Below are 22,506 nucleotides of genomic sequence, written 5' to 3'. Positions count from 1 at the left end.
CGAGGCTGATCGTTAGTAACGGTTTCAACGGTCACTGAGGCTTGTGAGGGAATACAAAGTTGTACATTTCAATTTTCAGAGCACAGAATTACAAAAATACGTTAACCAACATCAATGTAGTAGTTAACTAAGAATTGTTATGCAGATTTAAAGAAATTACTATTTTGTCCCAACCTTAATCTAGGCATATCCAAGCTTTATGAGAGCAGGTCCATCCATTTAACCAAGCGGTGGGTTAAACCTGGTTTAGTTTACTTGATTTTGAGAGTGCATGATAAACCTTCAGAGCCGGTGATAGTGTTCCTAAATCTGGTTCAAGTTCCACAGATATGCATAATCACATCTCCGAAGAGATTCGTTGAAAATAATTTTAGAAAGGCCTTACTCTGTCACGTTTCGTCGAATTTCGGATGCACCTGGGATCTTGGTGAATTAGGGAGTTCGTGGAAAGGGGGGAAGGAGATGCTTCTTTTCCTCTCTACGTTGTTGAGCCCTCAGTAATTAGTTCTCTGGTACAGGAGAAGAAACAGTTTGGTGAGTAACTGGTAGTTACTCTGCATATTCTAACTAATAAGTAGTTTTTTTTAAGTTACAGAGTGGCAGGTCAGTTCAGCCTAGTGGAATGTGCATCTTGTGAAATGTAGGGTGTTATACATGTCCCAGTTTTCCTGGATGAAGACATCTGCAATAAATGTTACCGAATGCAAATTTGAGCTCCACGTATACGAAGTCAAGTAATGGCTGGAGTCACTGTTGTGCATCGACAGGGCAGAGAACTACATAGATGGCATATTTTTATTAAGGAGGTCGTCACACTTCAGGCTAGGATCATACAAGCTGAAAGGAAATAGGTGATTAGGCAGATGAAAAGAACCAAACAGTTAGTATGGAAGTCCCCTGAGTCCATGTGTCACCACGGGTGATAAAGGACAGAAGAATGGTAAAGCAATATTGATAGATTATTACAATCAGAGATCAGACCGGCATTTACATGGCAGTAAAAAGAACTGCAAGACATTGAGTTCCGTCCTGGTGCCAGGGTCAAGAATGTCTGCAAGGCATCCCTTCTGCAATGGATGGCCAGCCAAAGGTCATGGTCCTCATTCGTACCAATGACAAAGGTGGGAGGAGAGATAAAGTCCAGAAAGTAGATTTTGGAGAGTTCATAAGGAAATTAAAAATCATAACTTTGGAAGTAATTCTGAAATTACTACTCAATGCTACCCCCCCATTGGTGAGCATCAGAATAGGAGGATTGATCAATGGAACACATAGCTGGACAATTGGTAGAGGAGGAGTTCAGTAGATTTCTGAAACAATGTTCTGGGGCAGATGGGAATGCTGAATAGTTTACACCTTTACAAAACCAGGACTGATATTTTCACAGGGAGATTTGCAGCTTCAATTGGAAGCAGTGTAGCTGGCAATAAGAAGTAGATAGGTGGTAAGTAAAATCAGGAGTCAGGCAAAAGATTTTTAAGTAAACTTAGAATGCAGGATAATGGAAAAAATGAAGTCACGGCCACTCATAGAGATGTACAGCATGGAAACAGACCCTTTGGTCCAACCCATCCATGCCGACCATATATCCCAACCCAATCTAGTCCCACCTGCCAGCATCCAGCCCATATCCCTCCAAACCCTTCCTATTCATATATCAATCCAAATGTCTGTTAAATGTTGCAATTGTTACCAGCCTCCACCACTTCCTCTGGAAGCTCATTCCATACACGTACCACCCTCTGTATGAAAACGTTGCCCCTTAGATCTCTTTTATATCTTTCCCCCTCATCCTAAACCTATGCCCTCTAGTCCTGGACTCCCCGACCCCAGGGAAAAGACGATGTCTATTTATCCTATCCATGCCCCTCATGATTTTGTAAACCTCTATAAGGTCACCTCTCAGCCTCCGATGCTCCAGGGAAAACAGCCCCAGCCTGTTCCGCCTCTCCTTATAGCTCAAATCCTCCAATCCTGGCAACATCCTTGTAAATCTTTTCTGAACCCTTTCAAGATTCACAACGTCTTTCCGATAGGAAGGAGACCAGAATTGCACGCCATATTCCAACAGTGGCCTAACCAATGTCCTGTACAGCCGCAACATGACCTCCCAACTCCTGTACTCAATACTCTGACCAATAAAGGAAAGCATACCAAATGCGGCCTTCACTATCCTATCTACCTGCGACACCACTTTCAAGAAGCTATGAACCTGCACTCCAAGCTCTCTTTGTTCAGCAACACTCCCTAGGACGTTACCATTAAGTGAATAAGTCCTGCTAAGACTTGCTTTCCTAAAATGCAGCCTCTTGCATTTATCTGAATTAAACTCCATCTGCCTTAAGCTCCATCTGCCCATTGGCCCATCTGATCAAGATCCTGTTGTAATCTGAGGTAACCTTTTTCGCTGTCCACCACACTTGCAATTTTGTGTCAGCTGCAAACTTACTAACCACACCTCTTATGCTCGCATCCAAATCATTTATATAAATGATGAAAAGTAGAGGACCAATCACCGATCCTTGTGGCACTCCACTGGACACAGGCCTCCAGTCTGAAAAACAACCCTCCACCACCACCTTTGAGCCAGTTCTGTATCCAAATGGCTAGTTCTCCCTGTATTCCGTGACATCTAACTTTGCTAACCAGTCTCCCATGGGGAACCTTGTCGAACACCTTAATGAAGTCCATATGGATCACATCTACCGCTGTGCCCTCATCAATCCTTTGTTATTTCTTCAAAAAAACTCGATCAGGATTGTGAGACATGACTTCCCACGCACAAAGCAATGTTGACTACCCCTAATCAGTCCTTGCCTTTCCAAATACATGTACATCCTGTCCCTCAGGACTCCCTCCAACAACTTGCCCACCATTGATGTCAGTCTGGTCTATAGTTCCCTGGCTTGTCCACACCACCCTTCTTAAACAGTGGCACTACGTTAGCCAACCTCCAGCCTTCCGGCACCTCACCTGTGACTATTGATGATACAAATATCTCAGCAAGAGGCCTAGCAATTATTTCTCGAGCTTCCCACATAGTTCTAGGGTACACCTGATCAGGTCCTGGGGATTTATCCACCTTTATGTATTTCAAGACATCCAGCACTTCCTCCATTGTAATATGGACATTTTGCAAGGTGTCACCATCTATTTCCCTAATTCTATATCTTCCATATCCTTTTCCACAGTAAATACAAAATACTCGTTTAGTATCTCCCCCATTTTCTGTGGCTCCACACAAAGGCCACCTTGCTGATCTTTGAGGGGCCCCTATTCTCTCCGTAGTTACCCTTTTGTCCTTAATGTATTTGTAAAAACCATTTGGATTCTCCTTAATTCTATTTGCCAAAGCTATCTCATGTCCCCTTTTTGCCCTCCTGATTTCCCACTTAAGTATACTCCTACTGCCTTTATACTCTTCTAAGGATTCATTCGATCTATCCTGTTTATACCTGACATATGCTTCTTTCTTTGTCTTGACCAAACCCTCTATTTCTTTAGTCATCCAGCACTCCCTATACCTACCAGCCTTTCCTTTCACCCTAACAGGAATATACTTTCTCTAGATTCTCGTTATCTCATTTCTGAAGGCTTCCCATTTTCCAGCCGTCCCTTTACTTGTGAAATTCTGCCCCAATCAGCTTATGAAATTTCTTGCTGAATACCGTCAAAGTTGGCCTTTCTCCAATTTAGAACTTCAGCTTTTAGATCTGGTCTATCCTTTTCCATCACTATTTTAAATCTAATAGAATTATGGTCGCTGGCCCCAAAGTGCTCCCCCACTGACATCTCAGTCACCTGCCCTGCCTTATTTCCCAAGAGTAGGTCAAGTTTTGCACCTTACTGGATTAGTGGTGCTGGAAGAGCACAGCAGTTCAGGCAGCATCCAACGAGCAGCGAAAACGACATTTCGGGCAAAAGCCTTTCATCATTCCTGATGAAGGGCTTTTTCCTGAAACGTCGATTTCGCTGCTCATTGGATGCTGCCTGAACTGCTGTGCTCTTCCAGCACCACTAATCCAGTATTTGCTTTCCAGCATCTGCAGTCATTGTTTTTACCTCAAGTTTTGCACCTTCTCTAGTAGGTACATTCAGAAAATTTTCTTGCACACACAAAACAAATTCCTCTCCATCTAAACCCTTAATACAATGGCAGTCCCAGTCTATGTTTGGAAAGTTAAAATCCCCTACCATAACCATTCTATTATTCTTACAGACAGCTGAGATCTCCTGACAAGTTTGTTTCTCAATTTCCCTCTGACTATTAGAGGTTCTATAATACAATCCCAATAAGGTGATCATCCCTTTCTTATTTCTCAGTTCCACCCAAATAACGTCCCTGGATGTATTTCCGAGAATATCCTCCCTCAGCACGGCTGTAATGCTATCCCTTATCAAAAACGCCACTGCCTCTCCTCTTTTGACTCCCTTTCTATCCTTCCTGTAGCATTTGAATCCTGGAACATTAAGCTGCCAGTCCTGCCCATCCGTGAGCCATGTTTCTGTAATTGCTATGATATCCCAGTCCCATGTTCCTAACCATGCCCTGAATTAATCTGCCTTCCCTGTTAGACCCCTTGCATTGAAATAAATGCAGTTTAATTTATTAGTCCTACCTTGTCCCTGCCTGCCCTGACAGTTTGAACTCACTTCTGTTCTCACCTGTACCAGTCTCAGATTGATCTCTTTCCTCACTATCTCCCTGAGTCCCACCCCCCCCCCCCCCCCCCCCCAACTTACTAGTTTAAATCCTCCCAAGCAGCTCTAGCAAATCTCCTTCCCATTATATTAGTCCCCTTCCAATTTAGGTGCAATCCGTCCTTCTTGTACAGGTCACCTCTACCCCAAAAGAGATTCCAATGTCTAAAAATGTGAATTGTTCACCCATACACCAGCTTCTCGGCCATGCATTCATCTGGTCTATTCTCCTATTCCTGTCCTCACTAGCTTGTAGCACTGGGAGTAATCCAGATGTTACTACTCTCGAGGACCTCCTTTTTAAATTCCTGCCTAACGCTCTGTAATCTCAACCTTTTCCCTTCCTACGTCGTTGGTTCCAATGTGGACAATGACCTCTTGCTGCCCCTCTCCCCCTTGAGAACATTCTGCACCCTCTCTGAGACATCTTTGATCCTGGCACCAGGGAAGCAACACATCATTTTGATTTTTTATTGCTGGCCACAGAAACATCTGTCTGTAGCTCGGACTAGAGAGTCCCCTAACACAATTGATGTCTTGGAACCTGACGAATCCCCCATTGCATTCGAGCCAGTCTCAATACCAGAAACTTGGCTGTTCGTGCTATGTTCCCCTGAGAATCCATCACCCGCTACATTTTCCAAAACAGCATACCTGTTTGAAATGGGGATAGCCACAGAAGACTCCTGCACTAGCTGCCTACCTCTCTTATCTTTCCTGGAGTTAACCCATCTACGTGACTGTATCTGTGACTTTTCCCCCTTCCTATAACTGCCATCCATCACATACTGTTGCTATTGCAAATCCCTCATTGTCTCTAACTGTCTCTCCAACCTATCCATTCGATCTGATAGGATTCGCAACCAACAGCATTTATTGTAGATATAATCTGCAGTAACCTATAAACTCTTCAAACTCCCACATCTGACAAGAAGCGCATATCACTCTACTAAAGGCCATTTTTGCTCCTTCACAATCTACAGACCCAGAAAACGATACCGTCTTATTCCTCTACAAAATACTGACCCAGGTTAAATTAACAGTTATGGCTTATATTTTAAGTTTAATCAAGAGACATATCTCAAAAAACATATAATCAAGAAAGAAGCCACACACTTAAAACAATTCACTTATCTATTTCTGTGAACTTCGCCCAAACAGTTACTCCAAGATCAGTTGTGAATTCCACTGTTTATTAATTTTCCCAGACACACTCCGATGTCCAGCGATACATGAATTCAAACAGCAAAGGCAGCAACTGTGCAGGTTCACTGTGGTGTCAGTTTCTTTCTCTCTCTCTCTGTCCAGCATTGACCTCACCATGTGCTTCCTTTGTCTGCTCTTCTCCCTTTTAAAACTGCTGTTGTTTTGACTTTTGTTTTCCAAAGTTCTAAAACAATGCAACAGCATATAAAAAAGTAATTGCTGCTCCTGGAATTCAAGGAAATCATCTTCAACACTTAAAATACCTCAAAAAAGGAGTAGCTGTTACAGCCAGAAATTTTCCCGTCCTCCATCTTGGATTACCCAGAAAGGGAATATTTTAGATTGGAAGAACAAAATGTGGAATCTGGATGAAATGAAGAAACATTAACGGTCAGCATGCATTGGAAAGACTGGTTTATAGGCCGTGAAACAATAGTGTGGGCCTTGTATTAATCAGGAGATTAGAGAAACATTCCCCCACATGGGGAATATTGTAAGCATTGGTGACTTCAATCTGCGTATAGACTGGACAGTCCTAATGAGCAATAATGCTATGAAGAATGAGTTTCTGAAGTGCATTATGGTTTTCTAGAGTAGTATGTTGAGAAAGTGACTGGAGAAGTAACTATTTTAGATCTAGTATTATGTAATGAGTAATGGCTAGCCACTTCACCAACCAACCCAATCACCCCGCGGCTCAACACTTCACCAACCAACCCAACCACCCCGTGGCTCAACACTTCAACTCCCCGTCCCACTCCACCAAGGACATGCAGGTCCTTGGACTCCTCCATCGCCAGACCATAGCAACATGACGGCTGGAGGAAAAGAGCCTCATCTTCCACCTAGGAACCCTCCAACCACAAGGGATGAACTCAGATTTCTCCAGTTTCATCATTTCCCCTCCTCCCACCTTGTCTCAGTCCCAACCCTCAAACTCAGCACCACCTTCCTAACCTGCGATCTTCTTCCTGACCTCTCCGCCCCCACCCCCACTCTGGCCTATCACCTTCACCTTAACCTCCTTCCACCTATCGCATTTCCAACGCCCCTCCCCCAAGTCCGTCCTCCCTACCTTTTATCTTAGCCTGCTTGGCACACTCTCCTCATTCCTGAAGAAGGGGTCATGCCCAAAATGTCGATTCTCCTGCTCCTTGGATGCTGCCTGACCTGGTGCGCTTTTCCAGCAACACATTTTCAGCAGTAATTGATAGTCTTGTAAATTAATCTTTAGGAATGTGTAATATAATATTTACAACATAATGTACTTTTATCATAAGGTAGTTCAAACTGAAGCTGGGTGAAAATCAGAACAAATGATAAAATTAAATTCTGAGCAGCAAAATTGACTGAAATGATTGACAAATTACATTAAAGGGTATAGTTCAAAATCACACAAAACAAGGTTGTAGTCCAATAGGTTTATTTGTAAGTACTAGCTTTCAGAGCTCTGCTCCTTCATCAGATAACTAGAGTCATTGTGATGTACAGCACAGAAACAAACCCTTCAGTCCAACTCGTCTATGCTGATCAGTTATCCCAACTTCATCTAATCCCATTTGCCAGACTCTAATCTCACATCTTTAATACATTGTCTGAACTGAGGTGTCACCTGTTTTTATAAAACCTTAAGTTATCTCGAAAATGTGGCTTAAAAGAAGTTCTGGGATTTATGTATTAATGAACCAAAACCTGCAACCCATTCTAAAAGATGAAAGACTTCACAGCAATCAAGGTTTCTTCAATGTATCATTTTAATTGCATGACACTGTAATCTTTTGCTATAAATTGTGTCTTATGATTCTGCCTCTTTAGTTGACTGATGAAGGACCAGCGCTCTGAAAGCTAGTACTTCCAAACAAGCCTGTTCGGCTATAACCTGGTGTTGTAATTTTTAATTTTATCTACCCCAGTTCAACACCGGCACCTCCATATCATTAAAGGGTATGACTGTACACAAGAAATAGATAGCCTTTAAAGAGTTATTACATAATTTTCTCATGCCACTCTCCCCACCAACCTCACTGAATCCCTAGTACTTTCCTCTGCAACTGTAAAAGATGCAAAACCTGCTGGCACACCACCCCACTCATCTCCATTCAAGGCCCCAAACAGTCCTTCCAGATGAGACAGAGGTTCACTGCCTCTCAACCTAGTTTGCTGTATCCAGCGCACCAGATGGAGTCTCCTCTACATGGTGAGAGCAAAAGTAAAATTGGCACGTTGCACCAAGCATCTCAGCCAGGCCTGCAGGGACCAACATGACCTCGCAGTCACTGCCCATGTTAATAACCTTTCCCAATCCCTTTCCAACATGACCATCCTCGGCCTCCTCTACTTCTACACCGAATCAGACTGCAAATTGGAGGAACAACACCTCATCTTCTGCATGGGCACCCTTGCAGCCCGGAGGACTCAACATTGAGTCCTCCAATTTCAAATAAACTCCCTTCCCATCCCACAACCTCCTTTCCAGCCCTTTCTCTCCCTTCCATTCCTCTCACCAACCCTTCCTTCCAGTTACCGACCAGATTCATTCCTCCCATCGAACAACCAGGTTGTACCCTCTAACCTCCACCTTTGCTACACTACTATTTGAGAATGAAAGGACAGAGAAAATGGTAGAAGGGAAAATATGATTGGATGTAGGATGGATTTATGAATGAAAATTTATGTTTGATGAACCTTTTCGATTTTTGTGAACATGGTATGAAAAAGATTGATAAAGGAGATTTGGTTTTTGGATTTGGATTTTCAGACGAATCTTGATAGGGTCCCCCACAGATGGTTGGTTCACAAAATTAAAACACATCATATGTATGAGATAATGTACTTTTATGGATTAAGTGTTGTCCAACAGGGAGAAAACAGATTGTGACAAGTGGGCTGCCACAAGGATAATTTGACAACATATAACAATCATTTGGATGCAGGGACCAAATAGCGCAAATTCCAAGTTACAGACGATACAAAGGGAATGTATGCTGTGAGGAAGATGCAAGCTGACTTCAAGAGGATTTGGATTGACTATCTGAGTGGGCAAGAACATCACCAATGTCTGGAAAACTATGTGATTATCCATTTTGGTCAGAAAACAGGTGAGCAGAATACTTCTTACACATGGTAAAAGGTTAGAAATTATAGATATACAAATGGCTATTTATCAGTAAATCACTGAAGACTAACATGCAAGTGCAAGAGGCTATTAGGAAGGATTGTAGTATGTCAGCTTTTATTACTAGAAGATCTGAGTATAGGAATGGTGAAGACTTGCTTCAATTATATAGAAAATAGGAACAGGATTAGGGCATTCAGTCCCTTGAGTCTGCTCTACCACTCAATATGATCATGGCTGATCATCCACTGATACCCTGCTTTCACTTTCTCCCATACACTTTGATCTCTTTAGCCCTAAGAACTATATCTAACTCCTTGAAAAAATTCAATGTTTTAGCCTCAACTGTTTTCTGTCACAGAGCATCCTGCAGGCTCAGGAGAGTTTAACACGATTGTAAAACAAAATCCAATTCTCTGTAAGTCGGTAGTAGTGGAGACCATTTCACCTCCAGGGATTTAATTTTGTCCTATGGGTGGTCCAAAACAATTATCAAATTAAAGTTATGACGTTAAAATAAAATTAGGAGGAATGCTCCTTTTCACAAAGGATAGTGGAAATATGGAACTCTCTTCCTAAAAGAGCTGTGAATGTTTGATCATTTGAAATGTTGAAGGTTGATGTGGATAGAACTTTGTTAAGTAGTGATATGTGGGTTAGGAAATAATAAGTAATAAGTTAAGACAATGTACCAATTAGCCATTATCTGATCAGCAGATGGACTTCAGCTGTTAAGAAGGCAGTTCACCATCATCTTAGCAGTCAGGAACGGCCACCATTGTATGGTAGAACAATTGTGCAGGATTGAATGGTTAAATTTTGATCTCATTGCTAAAGGAAAGCTGTTGTTAAACTTTAAAGGGTTCAGAAAAGGTTTACAAGGATATTACTGGGATTGGATTGTTTGAGCTAAAGGGAGAGGCTGAATAGGCTGGGGCTTTTTTACCTGGGCATTGGAGGCTGATGTGTGACCCTATGGGGGTTCATAAAATGATGAGGAGCATGGATAGATTGAATAGCCAAGATCTTTTTCCTAGGGTAGGGGAGTCTAGAACTAGAAGGAATAGGTTTACGGTGAGGGGGAAAGATTAAAAGGGAGCTGCGGGTCAACTTTTTCATGCAGAGGGTATGGGAACAAGCTGGCAGAGGAAGTGGTGGAGGTGGGTATAATCCTAGCATGATACATGGCGAGGAATCACTGAAACAACTTCATAGCGATATCAACAAGTTTCATCCCACCATCGGACTTACAATGGACTACTCTTCAGAATCAGTCTCATTCTTAGACACACATCTCCTTCACTTCACTCTACTACAAGCCCATGGACAATCTCATGAAGTTGCACTTCTCTAGCTTCCACTCTAAACATATTAAGCCATCCTTCACAGACAAGCCCTGCCATATATAGGGTTCTCTCAGATGAGGAGGACCAGAACAGACACCTAATGGTTTTGATGGCTGCCCATATAAGAACAGGATTCAGTGCTCAAATCATTGATCACCGAAAAACCACAAAGATCTCAAAAGACAAACTCAAGATACGACCAATAGAGCACTCTTCTTCATCCAGGACTTCCCTGGAATACAGATACCATGCCATGTTCTTCACAGCCTTTAACATGTCATCAATGACTTTGAGCATCTCGCCAAGATCATTCCTATGTCTCCACTTCTCACCTGTAGAACAGCCACCAAACCTTAAACAGACCATCATTCGCAGCAAGCCAGCCTTCAGAACAACATCGACCACAACACCACAGAACCCTGCCATGCCAATGTCTGCAAGACATGACATATCATTCACATGGATACTACCATCACATGTGGGAACACCACCCACCACATGCACAGCAGATGCTCATGTGACTTGGCCAATGTTGTCTATCTCATACCCTGCAGGCAAGGATGCCCCAAGACATCATATATTGGTGAGACCATGCAGATGCTACAACAACGGAGAATTGACAACTGGTCACAGGGTGGAATAATTCCAAAAACTATTGAATGTCAATCCCAATAGTGACTTGTTCAACAGCACATCAGTCTACCTTCCTTCTCATTTCAGACTCTGTAGTAAGATAAAGTTGTTGGAGTGAACACTAACAGGCATTTTTTCTACTATGTTATGAGCATTGTTGATTAGGCCAGCATATTGCTGTGTATTCCTAATTAGCTTGGGATAGGTGGTAGTAAGCTGCCTTCTTGAACTGCTGTAGTTCTATGGTGAAGGGGCGTCCACAGAGCTATTGAGAAAGTTTTCCAGGAGTTTGGCCCAATGACAGTGAAGGAACAGTGATATAGTTCCAAGTCTGGATGATGTGTGACATGGAGGGGAACTTGCAGGAGCAGATGTTCCCTTGCAATTCCTGCCCTGACCAGGCTAGGTGGCAGTGCCTGTGGGTATGCTATTGAAAGAGACTTGGTGAGTAGTTGCGGTGCAAATTGAAAATAACATAGACCACTGCCATTGTGTCAGTGGGAAGGGAGTGAATGTTAAACATGGTGGATAAAATGCCAGTGAATCAGGCTCACTGCCTTTATTCCTGATGAAGGGCTTTTGCCCGAAATGTTGATTTCGCTGCTCGTTGGATGCTGCCTGAACTGCTGTGCTCTTCCAGCACCACTAATCCAGTATTTGGTTTTCAGCATCTGCAGTCATTGTTTTTACCTTGTCCTGGATGGTGTCAAGCTATTTGCACTCATCCAGGCAAATGGAGATTATTCTATCCCACACCTGACTTCTGTCTTCGAGATAGTGGGCAGACAATGGGAGACACCAGGTGAGTTACCCACTGCAGAAGTGCCACCCTCTGACCTGTTTTTGTAACCACAGTATTTGTACAGCTGGTCCAGTCCAGTTTCTGGTCAATAACACTCAGGAGGTTGAAAGTGGGAATTCAGCAAAGGTAATGCCATTAAACATCAAGGGGGAATAATTAGATTCTATCTTGTTGAAGATGGTCATTCAATGGGCACTTGTGTAATTGTCTACATATTTTTGTCTTTTCTAAGACTATAAATTGAAATGGAAATTGGAGTGCTATATAACTGAAACATCAGGAAGAAGTTTGCAACTTGAAATTCAAGTGCTGCATATTTTTGAGCTGTGCAATACAATATTACCTTTTGGAGCAGTGAGGGGGAGAGTTCAAGACTGAGTGGCACTAAGAATGCGTTAATTTGAAGAAATTCTGCCTGATGCAAGCCCTGATTGATTGATTGATTAATTGGTTTAGCTTCAGAATGTTAGAAGCTTTAATTACCGTGGTAGCCGAGAGAGGAACATCCAAAAGCCTGCAACTAGAAAGGATATCACTCTCCCCCCCCCCATCCCCCCCCCCCCCCACCCCCATTCTGTCTCTCTGAATTGTGAACAAGTACGTATGTACTTGAGGTTTTTACAGAGGCATAGTTTAAATTCCATTAGAAATCCTTTATTCTGTCTGCTTTTGTTAAAGTTAAGTTTTACAATAATTAGTTATTTCTGTCCATGACAAAATATACTTCCATTCCGAGCAGCATTCAACCAGGCAAATTGGGTCACCTTGATGGTCCAATTGCGATTTATACCTTTTGGAACGGCTTGTGAAAAGATGGGGTACAATTATCAGTGCACTGTTCCTAGTTAAGTTGTAACACTTATGTTACAAATGTACTATCACTTATCAGCCCAAGCTTGGATGTTGTCTCAGGCTTACGACGTATGGATATTGATGGTTTCAGTATGTAAAATGTAGCAAATGGTGCTGAACATTGTGCAGTCATCAAAAAATATCCCGCTTCTGACCTTATGATGGAGTGCATCCATGATGAAGTAGCTGAAGGTTGATGGATTTACATCTCCACCCTGAGGAACCTGAGGCTGAGATAACTAACCTCCAACATTTAGCTTGACGGTGGGATGCAGAAGGTAGCAGTGGAAGGATGCTTGTCGGGACTGGAAGCCTGTGACTAGCCCATTGCTGTTTGTTATCTGCATCAGTGATTTGGATTAGAATGTAAAAGACATGATTAGTAAGTTTGCAGATGATACTAAAATAGGCAGCATGCGTGCACAGTGAGGAAGATTATCAGAAATTGCAGCAGGACCTTGATAAGCTGGGGAAGTGGGCAGAGAAATGAAAAATGGAGTTTAATATAGATAAGTGTGAGGTCTTGCATTTTGAAAGTCAAATCAAGTTGGGAGTTTCATGGTAAATGGTAGGGCCTTAAGGAATGTAGTGAAACACAGGGACCTTGAAGTTCAGGTGCATGGTTTTCTGAAAGTGGAGTCAGAGGTAGATAGGGCAGTGAAGAAGGCTTTTGATGCACTGGCCTTCATCAGTCAGGGCATTGAGTACAGAAGTTTGAAAGTTATGTTGCTCTATACAGGACTTTGGTGATTTGCCTTTCCAAAATGCAGCACCTCATATTTATCTAAATTAAACTCCACCTGCCACTTCTCGGCCCATTGGCCCATCTGATCAAGATCCTGTTGTACTCTGAGGTAACTTTCCTCATTGTCCTCTACATATCAAATTTTGGTGTCATCTGCAGACTGACCGTGCCCCCTGCGTTCACATCCAAATCATCGACCAGTATATAAATAATAAAAAGCAGTGAACCAAGCACTAATCCTTGTGATACTCCACTGGTTACAGGCCTCCAGTCTGAAAAGCAACCCTCCACCACCTGTTGTCTTCCTCTGTCTCCACCTTCGAGCCAGTTCTGTATCCAAATAGCTAGTTCTTCCTCTATTCTGTGTGATCTAAGCCTGCTAACCAGTCCACTATCTGTAATCTTGTTGAACATCTTACTGAAGTCCCTATCGATCATATCCACTGCTCTGCCCTCATCAATCTTCTTTGTTAATTCTTCAAAAAACTCAATCAAGTTAGTGCAACATGTTTTTTCCCATGCCATGTTGACTGTCCCTAATCAGTCCTTGCCTTTCCAAACAATTATGAATCCTGTCCCTCATGATTCCATCAAACAGCTTGCCCACCACTGATGTCAGGCTCACAGGTCTGTTTTTCCCCTGGCTTTTCCTTACAACCTTTCTAAAATAGTGGTTTCATGTTAGTGAATCTCCAGTCTTCTGGAACCTCACTTGTGGCTATTGATGATACAAATATCTCAGCAAAGGGCCCAGCAATCACTTCCCTTGCTTCCCACAGAGTTCGAGGGTACACCTGAGCAGGTCCTGGGGATTTATGCATCTTAAGACATCCAGCACCACCTCCTCTGTAATATGGATAGCTTTCAAGTTGTTACTATTTATTTCCCAATGTTCTCTATCTTCCATTCCTTGTCAACAGTAAATACTGAAGCCAAATAGTCCAAAGATGTGCAGTTTAGGTGGGTTGGCCATGCTAAACATTTAGAGATAGTGAGAACTGTTGATGCTGGGGATCAGAGTGGGTAAAGAGTGGAGCTGGAAAAAGCACATTGGGTCAAGCAACATTGGAGGAGGCAACTCGACTCTGATGAAAGGTTTTGACCTGAAAAATTGTCTCCCCTCCTCCTCTGATGCTATGTAACCTGCTGTGCTCATATGGGGATTGGGCAGGGGAGGGGCTTGAGCCTGAATGGATGCTCTTTGGAGGGTCGGTGCACACTTGATGGGTGAAATGGCCTTTTTCTGCACTGTTGGGATTCTGTGATTCTATATGTATCGGTGACTAGGTAGAAGTGGGTACTGTTGGAGATTAGAGTCAAGATTAGACTGGTGCTGGAAAAGCACAGCAGGTCAGGCAGCATCCGAGGAACAGGAAAATTGATGTTTTGGGCAAAAGCCCTTTATCATCTGCTGTGCTTTTCCACCACCACTCTAATCGGTGACTAAGTGCACAATCCCCAGTTGTCCTTGACAAAACCGATGACCCACAGCAGCTCATGGTTGCCCTGTCCTATTCAAATCCTGTCCCATTTAGCATGGTGCTGCAGGAAGGTAATCTCAATGTAAAGGTGGGACTATCTCCATTGGACAGCAGTGGTCACTCCAACCAATATTGTCACACATCTAAACAGATATATTTTAGAGGACAAGATCAAGTTATTTTCCCTTTTGTTGTTTCCTTTACCACATACTCTACATCCAGTCTAGCAGCCAAATCCTTTAGATGAAGTCCCCTATCAATGTACATTCTTTTCCCTTGCCTCTCTTAGTGCTTCCTCCAACTGATTTTTAACATGGACAAGTACTGATTAATTAGCAGAGGAAGGGGCAGTCAGTGATAATCAAAAGGAGATTTCCTTGCCCATGTTTCACCTGATATCTTTGGGTACAGAGTCAATGTTGAATGCACCTTAGAAAACTTCTTCCTGACTGTATACTACTGTTCTGTCTTGCAAAGGATTGTGTGTGTGATTGTGACATCTGGGACTTTATAAGTTATGAATCTGTCAGCATAACTGTGTCACGCTGGGGGACAGCTCTCCCAATTTTGGTGCATGCCCTCAGATGTTAGTAAGGAACACTTTGCAGGATCGACAGTGCACAATCAGGAAAGGGAGATCCATCTGTAATGAGACGTAACCCAAGTGAATATATAGTTCAGGTAACCTGGAGGCATTGTGAGAATTCAGTGCAGAGGTATGAAATGCTTTTTGCTCACCTTTTTGGCCCTTAGATTATAAGGTCTTCTTGCAGGATATGTTAAAGCCCAGGATTGGGGCCCCAGCACAAAGAGTGACATCACAGGAAAACTGTAAATTCATTTATTGGTAATACTAATTTGACTATCTATCACACAGTACTTTCAGATTAAAAGTAAGTAGGAGAAGTATAACCTCACTGGTAGGAAATCTTTAAAGGTCAAATTAATAACTAAGTAAATAGAATGAGGATGCCAGGCGAGGCAATGTGTTGCATCTGCATGATGTGGAGCTGGTGGACTCCATTGTGGTTCATTTTGACCATATCTGGAGCAAGTGTTGGTTGCTTGAGGAACTCCGGCTCAGAGTTGATTAGCTGGAGTCTGAGCTTCAAACATTGTGACACATTAGGGAGGGGGTAATTACCTGGATTTCTTTTTTATCAGAAGGCAGTCACACCACTTAGATTAACTTGTTATGAAGGTGTAGCTGTGTATTGTACCTTAAAGAGAGAGGAACCTAGCAAGGACTGACCAAAAGTACAGAAAGTGCTGAACAAGCTAAAAATATAACACTTGGTTCAAACAAATCGCTGGAGTTCCGATGCCATGGAACAAAAAAAAAATTCAGCTAATCGGTTTAAATTATACCCCAAATACCAAAATCCAATTAAATTTGAATTTAATGTTTTGATGACATCAAACCAATGAAATGATCCGACGTTTTGGGGTATAAAACTGTATATTCTGAACAGTTTGGGGAGAACTGCCAAGCACCAACAAGTGTAGACTGCTAACCAAATAGCTCTCTGAAAGATACCTGTCCATAAGAAAGGTTGTGCAGCAGAAGACCGAAGAAGAGACGACCCAGGAAAACCCAGAGGAAAATTGACACAGCTGATTGGTTTTGAAATGTGATTTTGTTTTGTAAGTCTTATTCAGGGTTTTTTTTATCAGACCAGTATTGTAGAGTGGGAGGTAAAAGATAAGTTTAAAAGAAAAGAGTTGTAAATAGTGGTTTTAATGTTCTCTGTTGAACTTAAAGAATTCAATTGTTAATTTTTTACTTTAAATAATAAAATCTGGTATAGTTCTTTGCCTCTCGAAATTTAACAGATTACAGCGCAAGGTGAGCTTCTCTGTGTGTCGGGTTTAAATTAGCAGAGGGGTTTAGCCCATGTTGTAACAGTTTGAGAGGCTTTCGTCCATGATTTGAACAGGTTTAGACAGATCCAATCTGAGATTTGGACAGATTTGAATAGACTTGGGATATGAAAGAAAAGTCCTGTAGATTTAAACACTTGCCGGTTAGTGTCCCAGATCTTTAAATAAAACATAGGTGAGACAATTTGTTTAATTTTGGTTAATTGTGGTTGGTTAAATTAAAGGTGAGAGAAATGGCTCTTAAAATTGCTGAAGAGATTCTGAGGTTTGAAGATGATTGCCACATTTGTCAAGAAAGTTTAGAAAGAAAAGAATAGATCATACTCTTAGACCTAGCAAAGAGGTTTGGATTGGGTTTAACCAAGGACAGAAGTAAAGCTGAAATTGTAAGGGAATTAATAACTCAAGCACCTTAGGTGTGTCAGAGAAACAGACAAGTGCAGTAGAAACAGACAAGTAGAGTTAGAAAAACTTAAATTGCAATTGAGAAAAATGGAGTTAGTAGATAAACAAGGGAAGAGAAAAAGAGAGAAGGTACTCAGCTGAGCAAAGAAAGAGAAGAAACAGAAAGAGCAAGAAGATTCTTAGCTGAGCAAAAAGAGACAGAATTTGAACTTGAGAACTTGCGACTTAGTCAGCAAAGTCAAGTTAACTGGATGGAGATTAAAAGAGAAGGTAGTGATATATACAAATATGTCCAACCTCTGTCACATGTTCATGAGAAAGATGTCAAAGCCTTTACTTCATTTGAAAAATTGGCTTGGCAGATGGGGTAGTCCAAGGACTTATGGGTAATGCTAGTACACACTAAACTGGTAGCCAGAGCTAGTGAGGTATTTGCTGCGCTCTCAAATGAGGGGTCAAGAGATTATGTAGAGGTCAAACAGGCTATTTTAAATGCTTATGAATTGGTAAAAAGTGTTTAGACAGCTATCCAGAAACAAAGAAGGATACAGGTCAGACTTATGTTGAGTTTGAAAGAATTAAACATAGTTGTTTTGATAGATGGGTGGGGGCCTTCAAGATAGATAAGACCTATGAGGCTCTAAGAGAGATTATTCTGCTGGAGGAGTTTAAAAACTCACTTCCAGCGATGGTAAGAATTCATGTGGATAAACAGAAAGTTCAGGAAGTGAGAAGGGCAGAAGAGTTAGCAGTTGAATACATGTTACTGCATAAGACAGGCTTCCAGCCAGAACTTTGTCCTATTGGGGAGAGAAATTGGGAGAAGGGGAGAACCCACACTATAAAACCAAGAGTAGAGAGCACTGGTAAGAGTTTATCACAGGTTAAAAAAGAAGCCCAAGAGGGTGGAATGGAAGTGAAAGGTCTCGGGTGTTTCCATTGTGGTAAAGTGGGACACGTAAGAAAGGAACTGTGGGAAAAGATGGGATAAAAGAAGCCATGCCAATGACATTAGTATAAGTAGTAAAGGAAACTTTAAGAAGAGCTGAGGAGCTGCAGAAGAGTGCACAGCCTAGGCAGAGGCTGGGTATGAAATTAGAGCCTGACCTCTATAAAGAATTTGCCTCTGTAGGTAAAGTTTACTCAGAAATAAAAGGGGGAGAAGGACAAGAAGTCATAATTTTAAGAAATACAAGATCTAACCAGTCTCTAATAGTAAGAGATGAGCGAACTTGTACTCTTTCTGATCTGTTACCTGAGAGTGTGGTAATTTGTGGGTCAGATGGACAGAAATTTAGCGTTCCCTTATGTAAGGTCAGGTTGGAGTGCCGTCTTAAGACTAGGGAAGTAACAGTGGGAGTGATTGACAGAGTGTCAGTTCCTGGAACCCAGTTTGTTCTTGGCAATGATTTATCAGGGTCCAAGGTGGTCGTGACACCCCTTGTTGTGGAAAAGCCCAAGGAAGACCAAGAAACTGAAGAATGAAAAGAAAAATATCCTGGTATTTTCCCAGACCGAGTAGTAACAAGATCCCACTATCATAACTCACTGCACGAAGGAAAAACTAAAGAGAAATGTGGAGAAGTTGAGGTTCAGTTAGCGGACACCCTGTTTGACGTCTTGGTGCAGGAAAAGCCTGAAAAGGCAGAGGGAAGTGTTTAGCCCTGAAAGGTAAGGGACTTGCAACAGAAAGACAAGACGATAAGAGATAAATATTTGAACACATAATCCAAAAAGCGGCAGAGAATATTCCTGACGATTATTGTCTGAAAGATAGAATCCTAAAACGGAATTAGAGACCATGACAGGTTAGTGCAGAGGAGAAATGGGCCGAAGACACCAGAATGTGTTGCCAGTAGCATACAGATAGGAAGTGTTACGGGTAGAACATTAACTACTTATAGGAAGTCACCTAGGTGTATGAAAGACTCAGGCTCAGGTACAAAAATATTTTTATTGGATTGGAATGCATAAGAATGTGGTTAATATTTGCTGTACGTGTCATACATGCCAAATGGTAGGTAAGCCAGAGGCAGTCATAAAGCCTTTGTTGCCAATTCCCACGTTTGAAGAACCTTTCAAGTGGGTTATAATTGATTGTTAAGGTCTCCTCCAGAGAATTTAAAGAGAGAAAGAACTGGAGAAACAAGTGATATTTACTGTCCTGGCAGAATGAGGAATCAAATCCAGATGCTGTGGATTTTGATGTGCCTCAAAATATGTTTTAAAAATGAAGAAGTCCTGGAAGAGTTGGATCGGTTTGTAAACTATCTGTCTCAGGAGCAAAGAATACAGTTGAAAGGTTTGTTACTTCAGTGTGAGGACATATGTAAGAATCAGATAGGGAGAACTAATGCTATTGTACATGAAATAGATGTAAGGAATGCTGTTCCGATAAAACAACACCCCTATTTGCTTAATCCTTTCAAAGCCAGACAGGTCCAGAAGGAGATGGAGACCATTCTCAAGAGGATATCATCGAACCAAGCCAGAGTGAGTGGAGTTCGCTGATCATCTTAGTTCCCAAACCTGACGAGACTCAATGATTTTGCTTGGATAATTGCAAGGTCAACGCCATTACAAAATCAGACTCATATTCAATACCGAGATTTGAGGACTGTATTGGGAAAGTTGGACAAGCCAGTTATATCACCAAGGTGGACTTACTGCATGGTTACTGCATTTATCAGAGACGGTGAAAGAAATTTCTGCATTTGTAACCCTAAATTCAAAGTGATGCCCTTTGGAATGAAGAATGCACCTGCCACATTCCAAAGACTCATGAACCGAGTTTGGCTGTGCTAACAAACTGTGCAGTCTATTTCAATGATGTAGTGATCTTTAGTAAGCCCCGGAAAGATCACATGGCGCAGTTGGCAGAGCTCTTTGAATGACTACGAGAAGCAAAACTGGTAGTAAACTTAAACATAACTGAATTCACAGACGCAGAGATGACGTTCTTGGGACATAACATTGTTGATGGAAGATTGACCCCACAGAACACAAAGACAAAGGCCATCGAGGAATTCCCCCGACCAACCTCGAAGAAAGAGGTGCTTTGATATTTGGGACTAAGCGGATTTTATCGGAAGTTTGTTCCAAACTTCAGCAGTGTAGTGGCACTATTAACCAGTTTGCTGAAGAAGAACACAAAGTTTCGATGGATAGAACAATGCCAGGAGGCATTTGACAATATAAAAGCAATATTAACCACTGCACCAATTTTAGCTACACTAAACTTTTCGTAACCTTTCAAAGTTGCCATCAATGCTAGTGACATAGGATTGGGAACTCTATTGCTAGAGGAAGGTGATGATGGGATTGAATTGCCAGTTGGTTACTTTTCGAAGAAACTCAACATCCACCAGAGGAAATACTACACGATCGAAAAAGAACTATTGAGTTTGGTACTGGCCTTACAAGATTTTAATGTGTATGTCACAAGCAATGTGTCAGAGACGGTTATGTGCACAGATCAAAATCCTCTTACATTCTTGGAACACTTTAAAGACAAGAGTATGAAACTATTTCGTTGGAGTCTTATGTCACAGACTTTTAATTTACAAGTCATGCATGTTGTGGGTCATAAGAATGTAATCGTAGATGCGTTATCATGGATTTAATTGATAACGTATAGACAAGGTTGGTATCTATTCAATGTTTTATGTGGGGAGAAGTTAAGATGAACTAGAATTAAAGTCAGATATCTATCATGATAATGTGGTTAAGGAACAGCAAAAAATGGAGCCATCTTTTCATTATCATGGTTCTCAAAGTTTGGGAGAAGATTTGTAGCTCGGATGCTCGTTGTTGTGGTTCTGTTCGCCGAGCTGGGAATTTGTCTTGCAAACGTTTCGTCCCCTGTCTAGGTGACATCCTCAGTGCTTGGGAGCCTCCTGTGAAGCGCTTCTGTGCTGTTTCCTCTGGCATTTATAGTGGCCTGTCTCTGCCGCTTCCGGTTGTCAGTTCCAGCTGTCCGCTGTAGTGGCCAGTATATTGGGTCCAGGTCGATGTGTTTGTTGATAGAGTCTGTGGATGAGTGCCATGCCTCTAGGAATTCCCTGGCTGTCCTCTGTTTGGCTTGCCCTATAATGGTAGTGTTGTCCCAGTCATATTCATGTTGTTTGTCATCTGTGTTTGTGGCTACTAAGGATAGCTGGTCGTGTCGACCATTAAACAAATGGAACAAAAACAAATTCAAATTTGGCCAATCAGTTTAAATTATGCCCCAGATACCAAAATCCAATCAAATTTGAATTTAATGTTTTGATGACAACAAACCAATGAAATGATCTGATGTTTTGGGGTATAAAACTGGACATTTTGAACAGTTAGGGGGAGAACTCCAAGCACCAACAAGTATAGACTGCTAATCAAATCGCTCTCTGAAAGATACCTGTCCATAAGAAAAGTTGTGCAGCAGAAGACCAAAGAAGAGACGACCCAGGAAAACCCAGAGGAAGGTCTACAGAGAAAAATCAACAAAGCTGATTGGTTTTGAAACGTGATTTTTTTTTGTAAATCTTAACTTTTTTTATCAGACCAGTATTGTAGAGTGGGAGGTAAAAGAAAGGTTTAAGAGAAAGGAGTTGTAAATAGTGGTTTTAATGTTCTCTGTTGAACTTAAAGAATAAAATTGTTAATTTTTACTTTAAATAGTGAAATCACGTATAGTTCTTTGCCTCTCAAAATTTAACAGGTTACGGTGCGAGGTGAGCTTCTCTGTGTGTCGGGTTTAAATTAGCAAAGGGGTTTACCCCATGTCGTAACAAACTACATCAGATTCAGTCAGTGGTCAGGGACGGAAGAGTGTGATTATGTGTGAGGTAAGTAGAAGGATTCAGTAGGTAGTGCTAACTAGCCTCAGCCCTTTAGATTTGAGATTCTTGCTCCCTGTGTAGATGAGAGCCAGGACTATAAGGAGGATGATCAAAATCACCATAGCACCGTGGTATAGGAAGCCATTCAAAAGAGGGGAGAAAAGAGAAATGTAGTTGTAATTGGGGATAGTGTAGACAAGATAACAGAAATTGTTCTCTGTGGCCAGGGTTGAGAGTCTCAAACACTATGTTTCCTGCCTTTTGCCCAGGTTCAGGATATCTTCTCTGGGCTTCCGAGAAACTTGCGGTAGGAGGGGAAAGGTTCAGTTGTTGTGGTCTACTTAAGTACCAACAATATAGGTAGAAAGAGGTTCTACTGAGGGAATATGAGCAATTAGTGGCTAGATTTAGAGAGGCAAAGGCCTAGTGGTATCTTCTTGGGCTGTTAATCCAGAGACCCAGCTAGTGTTCCAGGGACACAGATTCAAATCTGCCATGGCATATGGTGGAATTTGAATT

General features: G+C 41.8%; 1 long non-coding RNA gene across 2 annotated transcripts; it reads left to right on the top strand.

Moving 5' to 3' along the window:
* Positions 1-33: 33 nt before the first annotated feature.
* On the top strand, positions 34-21,088 carry LOC140487804 (uncharacterized). 2 transcript variants are annotated; one of them, XR_011962944.1, is made up of 3 exons: positions 34-534; positions 8,841-9,005; positions 19,603-21,088. It is a non-coding gene; the product is annotated as an uncharacterized lncRNA (long non-coding RNA). The 2 variants fall into 2 exon arrangements; XR_011962943.1 differs by having other exon boundaries at positions 19,599-21,088.
* The last annotated feature ends 1,418 nt before the right edge of the window (positions 21,089-22,506 follow it).

This window comes from Chiloscyllium punctatum, chromosome 17 (genome assembly GCF_047496795.1).
Source record: "Chiloscyllium punctatum isolate Juve2018m chromosome 17, sChiPun1.3, whole genome shotgun sequence".
In the NCBI taxonomy this organism is placed as follows: Eukaryota; Metazoa; Chordata; class Chondrichthyes; order Orectolobiformes; family Hemiscylliidae; genus Chiloscyllium; species Chiloscyllium punctatum.
The sequence above is the reverse complement of the archived record's forward strand: the minus strand, read 5'-3'. Positions and strand labels throughout refer to the sequence as shown.